Source organism: Colius striatus, chromosome 5 (assembly GCF_028858725.1).
Source record: "Colius striatus isolate bColStr4 chromosome 5, bColStr4.1.hap1, whole genome shotgun sequence".
Lineage (NCBI taxonomy): Eukaryota > Metazoa > Chordata > Aves > Coliiformes > Coliidae > Colius > Colius striatus.
Window position 1 is genome coordinate 30,227,330 of NC_084763.1, and position 7,979 is coordinate 30,235,308.

Below are 7,979 nucleotides of genomic sequence, written 5' to 3' on the forward strand. Positions count from 1 at the left end.
AGAGAGAGAGAAGTGACCATGCAAACTCCAAGGTCAGTGAGGAAGAGAGGAGGAGATGTGCTGGAGCAGAGGCTCCCCTGCATCCTATGGAGAGGAGCAGTGAATTGTTTGCATTTTGTTAAAGACCCCGCATCAGGGCAGAGACTCATTTTGCTAAAGACCCCGCATCAGGGGCAGTGATTGTCTTCATTAATAAGAACAGTTTACTAGAAGTAAGTTCAAAAAAAGTTAAAGACCCCATAGGGTCAGTGACTCACTTCATTAAAGACCCTGAGCCAGGGGCAGTAACTATGGCTGGGAGGAGGCCGTCCCCCATGTGAAGGACCCCATATTCACAGAAGCTGTAACTGTGGTGAAGAACCTATGCCAAACAAGCTCATTAAAATTATGCCCAGAAGAGTCCGTGTCCTATGGGAGGGATCCCACATCGGAGCAGGGGAAGAATGCAAGGAGTCATCTTCCTCTGAGAAGAGAGAAGTGGCAGATCCCATCTGTGAGAGACTGACCACATCCCCCAGTCCCTGCCCCCCCAAGCCGTTGAAGGGGGGAGGAGGGAGAGATATTGGGAGCAGTGAGCTGATCCTGGGAAGAAAGGAGGGATGGGGAGGGAGTTGTAGTTTTCTCATGATCTTACTCCCTTTTTACTTCTGTTCTGTTTCTTGTGGGTAGTAGAATAAACTTTCCTCTCTGAGTTGAGTCTGTTTTGCCCAGAACTGTAATTGTCAGCAAGCCCTCCCTGCCCTTGTCTTAATCCACAACATCCTTGGTTATCTTTTTACTCCCATTTTGCTGGGGCCTCTGCCATCCTAATGAGGGTGGGGGTCAATGGGGGGCACCTAGTGGGAGACTGTTGTGGTGCTTCTTTGCTAGTTGGGCCAAACCATGACACCAACAGTGTTTCTCTTGCCATGGCAAAAGCAATAGTTGAATTCAGCATAGATTTTAGAGATAGGTCTCTGTTACTGTAATCAGTAGAAGTGTTTCGTATTAAAGACTTGTCACTCTATGCCACAGCCTTTTCTCTGTGGCTTTGATCCAAACAGAATGGTTAGGGTTTTTTTATTTGTTTTTAAAGCTGTCACAATGAAAGGAAACATATTTCTATATATCTATGTTTGCTTTGTGTTATTTTCACTTAGAAAGTACATGTTACTTTTATCATTTCAGGAAGAGAAATGGAAACACTGGAAGGGTATGGCTAACCCCTTAGTGGCCTCAAGTTCATCCATAAATCCTGACGCTTACCTTAAATACAATTTATTTGCTATAGGCTAAAGTAATATAGTGAAAAAGAAGAGTAAACAATAATATTAAGTGTCACACACACTGTGGAGGCTTGAAAAACATGAAAAATACATGATAACAAGATATACACATTAAAAGTGCTTAAATATGCAATGAAATACCTAAAAGTGTTACTGAAATGAGCCACTGAGCTTGGGTTAATCAAGACAGGGTTCCTGTGATTATGGAAAGGATATTTTGCAATAAGGAAGCACAGACCACACAGCATCCAATACTGCTTGTTTATGAACTGAATAGATTTTGTCTTGATGAGGATTGCATGCCTAAATGCAGTCATAAAAATTAACCAGTTCAGAAATGCATAGTAGAGGGGTGATATGCAGTACTAGTGCTAATAGGAGAGATGTGAAAGGGAAACACACAGAGGTGTAAAGAGAGAGGTTGAGAGTATCATCTTTGGACTGGGTTATGGAACAACTGCAAGTAGTATGAGCTGTTAGTTCTCATAGATCACTAAACAGGTGCAGTTTGTACTTCCGGTAGTACATCAGTAAAGAAATCCAAGGGATGAATCAGATTTCAAGTCAAGGTTTGTGTCTGGGATATTGTGAGTCAAGTCCATGGAAGGGCTGGAGTTAGCAATCACTATAGCTGCCGATGTGTAGCCTCTCAGATCCTGTGAGCACCTGCAAGAGATTTAGACCTTAGAGTACCAGCAAAGAATTGTATTTACTTCTGATTTCCTCCCCCGCCCTCTGTGATGAACCATCCATTAGCATTGGTTATCTAAAGAAGCCTCAGACTACTCGTGAATTTCATCTTTCATAAATGTAAGCTACTGGTGCTGTGAACATTGAAGGTAATGAAGCCTGGTTCCTATGGATTTGTCTCTTGGATGGCTGACTATGTACCTGAATGATAACACCATTTTTTGTTACAATTGCATTTACCAAGCATTGTCTCATCAGTTGTCTGACCAACTGCCACATTCCAAAGTGGACATGTGTAGAAACTTGCTGACTAGATAGAAACTTATTAGGTATAAACTACTGTAGTGGGTCTGGGATGGTAGTGATTTTCCACAGCAGCTCCTGCAGTGCTATGCTTACTGTTGATATCAATATTATGACTGCCGCTTGCACAGCATCAGGGCTGTCCCTCCAGCATTCCTTCCCCCACCTTCACCAATAGCTGTGGGTGGGCATGATCTTGGGAGGGACTATGGCCAGGGCAGCTGACCCAGGCTGACCAAGGAGATATTCCATACCATATGACGTCAGCTCAGTAATATAAACTGGGGGAGAGGAGCAGGAAGGGGAGGCGAGATTCATTTCTGGCCTTCCCAAAGCAACCGCTACGCGTACTACAGCCCTGCTTCTCGGGAGGTGGCCGGACATCGCTGCTGATGGGAAGTAGAGAGTAACAGCTTTATCTGCTTTTGCTTTGCTTCCCGCGCGCACGGCTTTGCTGCTTATTTATTAAACTGCTTTTATCTCAACCCACAAGACTCCCATCTTATTTTCTCCCCTTCCCTGGCTTGCTGAGGAGGTGGGGGATAGAGCGATGTGGTGGGCACCTGGCATCCAGCCAGACTCAAACTACCATAACTACTAAATGATCAATCCCTAGTGTCTCCGTTGCCTGGATTTATATTTTTATGAAACGTATTTAAATGTTATTATTCCTTTAAACTCTGCTGAAACTGGCTAACCCCAAAGTTACCAGAACCTGGGATACAGACAGAGACAGGGCAATCGCATAAACCTTTTTCTCATTTAGCCTACCAGGCTAAAAATGGATTACATGCTATCTGAATGCTGAGCTAGGTACACAACCCATTTTTACCTCCAAGCTATCTCCAAGTTCAGAAAAAATAAACAAACAAACAACAAAAACCCGAACAAAACCGAATAAAATGAATGTGAAATACAAGCCACATCTGATCTAGAGTATAAAATAGCAGTATAAGAGATTGGATCCACTTACCTGTTCCGTATGGGACAGAAGATAGCTAAGAAGATAGAGCTATGAGATTCCAAAGAAGCATAAGGAAAGACTTCTTCACTGTGAGGGTGACAGAGCACTGGAACAGGCAGCCCAGATGGGTTGTGGAGGCTCCTTCTCTGGAGACATTCAAGACCCACATGGACAAGTTCCTGTGTGATCTACTCTGGGAGGTCTTCCTCTGGCAGGGAGGTTGGACTAGATGGTCTTTCAAGGTCCTCTCCAACCCTTAAGATTCTGTGATTCTGCATCACTGAGGTTTTTGTATGTAAGGAGAAACAGACTTTGCAGAACTATTACAGTTTCTTTGTGGATTATGTTTCTCCTCTACCTTATGTAGCATAGGGAATAATTCTGCTGCCATGTTATAAAGATTGTGGGCTTTTTTCTAAATTTCTGCCTCTCAAAAGAAAATGTTTATTCCCTCTACCTTGGTCTTCCTCTTGAGAAACTTCAGAAAAGAGATACATGTTAATCTGATAAAAATAAGTACAATTCTAATTTCTAGTGATTTGGCCTTGATTCAATAAATTTACAACAGTCCTGTTTTTTCACAAATCATCCTAGTCCTAGGATACAATTGGACTAAACTATATGGTGGTTGCAAAGGTGGCTTGTGCCAAGTCTCATCATTGAAGGGTAGCTAAAGTTACACTCAGACCCAAAAAAACCCCAAAACTCAAACCTATACAAAGAGAATTCTGCCAGGCATTTCCAATTTAGTTGCCATTCTTGCCACACTCCAAGATCTGCAATGTGTGCTGTATAGTTTCTCTTTGTTCATTATACATACACAGACCTTAACTTCTGCATTAGTTAGCAAATTAATGAGAAGATTATATTCTGTAAGAACTTAATTTTTGCCCATTCCTCCACAATTCTGATGCTCTATAAGAACTGCAGCTTTCTCACTGCAATACATGCTTCCTAAACTTTCTGGGGAAAATAGCCCCTCTTTCTTGTGTTTACGTATTCTCACCTTTCTTTTGAAAAGAATGTATAGCTGAATATTGAGGAAAAACTCAGACTGATAACAGTCCACAGATCTAGACAAAAAATAATAAACCTTCTGATCAACTGGGTGAATTACTTAGTGATTATACTTTAAGGCTTTTGAATAGTTTCAATCAGAACAAGTTTTTTAGAAGTCAAGTGCAAAACCATTTGTCTTCAGCCATGCATCAGATCTTCGTGAATACTTACTCAGTAGCCCCATTGATCTTAGGCTCACCTAATTTACCTGTAGTCTGTGCTGCAATTTCTGATGGAGGAAAATACAAGCAAGGAGATTCCAGCTTTAATATTTCTAATGTGTGTCTTGATTGGCTTTAGTCAAATGGGCTGTATGTGGAGTTAAACCTCTTATTGAGAGTCTTTTAAACTTGTGTAGCCCCCCAGGGGGAGACTTGAACAACCGATAAGACATTTGTCCTTTAAGCATTCAAATTTATTTAACTTCAAAAAAGAATATATTTGTTTGTACATAATTTTGGAAAAAGTAATGACATATGTATAAGTTACATAAACTTCTAAGAAGATCTAGTTTTCTGCATTGGGACAGTTGTGTGTGTGATAATGACTCAACCTCTCACTGGCTTTGCCAATGCAACTGAGTTAGTCACATTGCAATAAGTAATTGGGTTTTGTTATTGTTTTATTTTTATGTAGCTTGATTAGCACCAAGAAAATTCACTTGCACCCTAAAAAGTTCTCATATTCTTTTTCTAAAATATCTTGGAAGAAATCTCATATTAAGTCCTCTATCTTTCCTTTAGAACTCTTCCATCTGGTTTAAGACTTAAGAGTCAATTTTGCAACCTTCTGTGGTTTATTCCGTTATTTCTATATAGAAATTGATTTATGACATTATTCTAACAGATGCATAAAGTACTTTTTGGGCCACTATTAAAATATGAGAAAGGGTACCCATAGCAGATACGTAAGAAATAACAGAATGTGTAGCGTCAGGAGCACCAATGTGAACAGGCAATATTGAGGAAATTTTTTCATGTGAAGCCTAAGGCCAGCTTGTTCTTGTCTTCATGGCTTAAATAAATTTTATTGCATGTATTGCAACGATAACTATAATAGTCATCAATAACATATGTCAAGGCATCTTTGAATGCCTACCTAATGTAGCAAAATAATAACTGATTTGGCCAACATTTAAAATAACTTTAGGTGTTTTGGGCTGCCAGACAACTTACTTGTAAATATATACCTATTTTGAGAGTACTATTCCAAACATTAACAGTGTAATAATCTCATCTTTCTACTCAGGTCTAGCCACACTCAGCCTCTTCTGAAAGTTTGCCAGGTGGAGTTGCCAGAAAATGTGATTTTTAATTTCTGGGAAAATTAATAGAGGCAACCAGTTCTTAGAGATTACTTATATTTAGAGAGGTTTAGCCTTCAAGTGATTTCAATTTTTGGTTATTGCTGAATAGACCAGAGTCAGAAGCTTTGTAATGGGCCTAAAAATGAGTAAGTGTCCAAGAAATGAAACACCTTGAATTCTCTCAGCTTTCAACTGGTTCTTCCATGTAATGGAGATGATTAATTTTAATTCTTGCCTGCTCATCTGACTCTTTAGCTTTAATAGTTTATTTAATAAAAAAAAACTTTCTATTTTTTCTATATCTGTCTCTTATAAGCTTTATATTAGAAAACTTTTTTTATGATAAAACCTAGCAGCAGTTTGTGAGGGCAAATGAAAAGAAATACATTGGTTTTAAGTAACTATCTAGACACAGGTTATTTTTGCAAGTGCATTTTCTCTTCAGAAAAAGTACTTTCATTTTAGTTGAGATATTTGCTGTGCAAAAGTGCCTCCAGAGACAACGTTTATGTTTCTATTGTAATATATTCTGCAGAATTCTAGTGGATACCCACAGAAGAGATGGAATTAGGAATTAATATTTTAACTCAATATAATCAGAAAAATAATTTGTCACAGAAAAGATTATCATATAATTGCATTGCAGTTATCTTAATGAGTATAATCTGTTATGTCTGATTTTTTTTCCACTTTTGCACTTCTTCAAAATAGGATCTTGTAAAAATGGCTTTCAGTATTGTCTTGACAACTGCATAAAAATATTTTATTGAAAATTTAATCAAGCTGTCTGGTCTCTTACTGCAAAAGTGATTTGTTCTGGATGGACTTTTTACAAGACTGTGTTTCTATAGAACAGTGTTTCCATAGTACACTGACAATGTGTTCATTACTGTAATACACAACAGAATCTTCTTATTTTTTAAAGGGATTAGGGAAATCCATTGCAACAAAGAGCAATGCCATCTTTAAACAGGATAATATCATACACAATTATTTACATATTCTTTGTTCTATGAATACAGGAGAGAACTTCTGTTGTTGGATGGCATTGTAGATATTTGAAGAATACAGGTTTAGATGCCTGAAGATTTAACTTTTTTGCTGTTGTTACTGAACCATGATATTTTAAAAGATATATATTGCTCACAGATCTCTGATTCCTGATAAAGTCTGTTATTCATTCATAATAGATTGGTTTAAATTTCTATGGCTTTAAATTTTGAAATGAACCTCTAGATTTTCCTTCCCTTCTTTGAGAGGTGGATATCAGAAATAATATACATTTATTGCTAAGTAGATTACAGTATTCCCATTTTAGCTTGCACCTTTAGATATTAACCTCACAGAGGTTTTTTTGACGTGTTGCCTCTGTAAGGAATCCAGTAACGGGGATATGTATTTGCAGTTAAAGGATCTGTGTCTCAGATAAAGCAACAATCTCTAGTAATAAGTAAAGCTAACTGTGCACTTCCCTTTCCAACTGTTATATGTGTTATATGAATTCCTATACCCTTTTAGCTCTTTCTCTTATATGCATATCTTAAATAATGCCACTGTAACTGAGAAACAATCTAAAATGAACAGAAATAATTTGAAGCCAGTTGTAAATGGAAAAACACCTAACTGTATAACATTTGTATAATGTCTAAAGAAGAGTTTAGCAGAGGTAAAAATTCCCCTTTGACTAATTATGATGTTAGAAGTAATTAAATTGATATCTAACTTGTTTGAAGTTGAAAAGAGAGTTGTAAGTAATATAGGTAGATGAACATGTTTAAAATAATCTAAAATTACTCCATTGAAAGCGTGACCATTTCAGTGATGAAACACAGTGACTGAAATCTCTATTTGTGAGAATGTTTATGTGCAAAGTAGAGTGTTTGGACACTCTGTGAGTGGATGTGAAGAGCAAGAATATTTTATCTTTCAGTTGGAAATAAACATATGGAAAAGACTGGGTTACATTTTCCTGGACTGCCAATATGATTTAATTTCATTGTATTTCATTTAACGTTCTGTGAGAAGAATGCTGTTCTCCAGGGAGGACATGCTGCCAGCGTGGGGTAGGTAGAATGTAAAGATATCTAGTTTGCGAGGATATCTGGCTAAACAGCTAGTCACCTTAAAAGACAAGGACAAGAGACAAGAGGAGTAATAAATTAAACACCCTAATACCCCACAAAAACTGATAAATAGGTGGTTAATAAGACAGTAACAAATATTGAGATCCTTAGGACATTGACTGATGTGCCACTGAAGGAACCTTAAAGAGGTTGAACCAGAAGTTTGTTGTAGACTAGAAAGAAAGAGATGAGATTGTCATAGATCTCATGGGAAGGTGCAAAATTCTAGTGGGATATTTGAGGGGGCTTGGGAGGCCCTGTAAAATGTA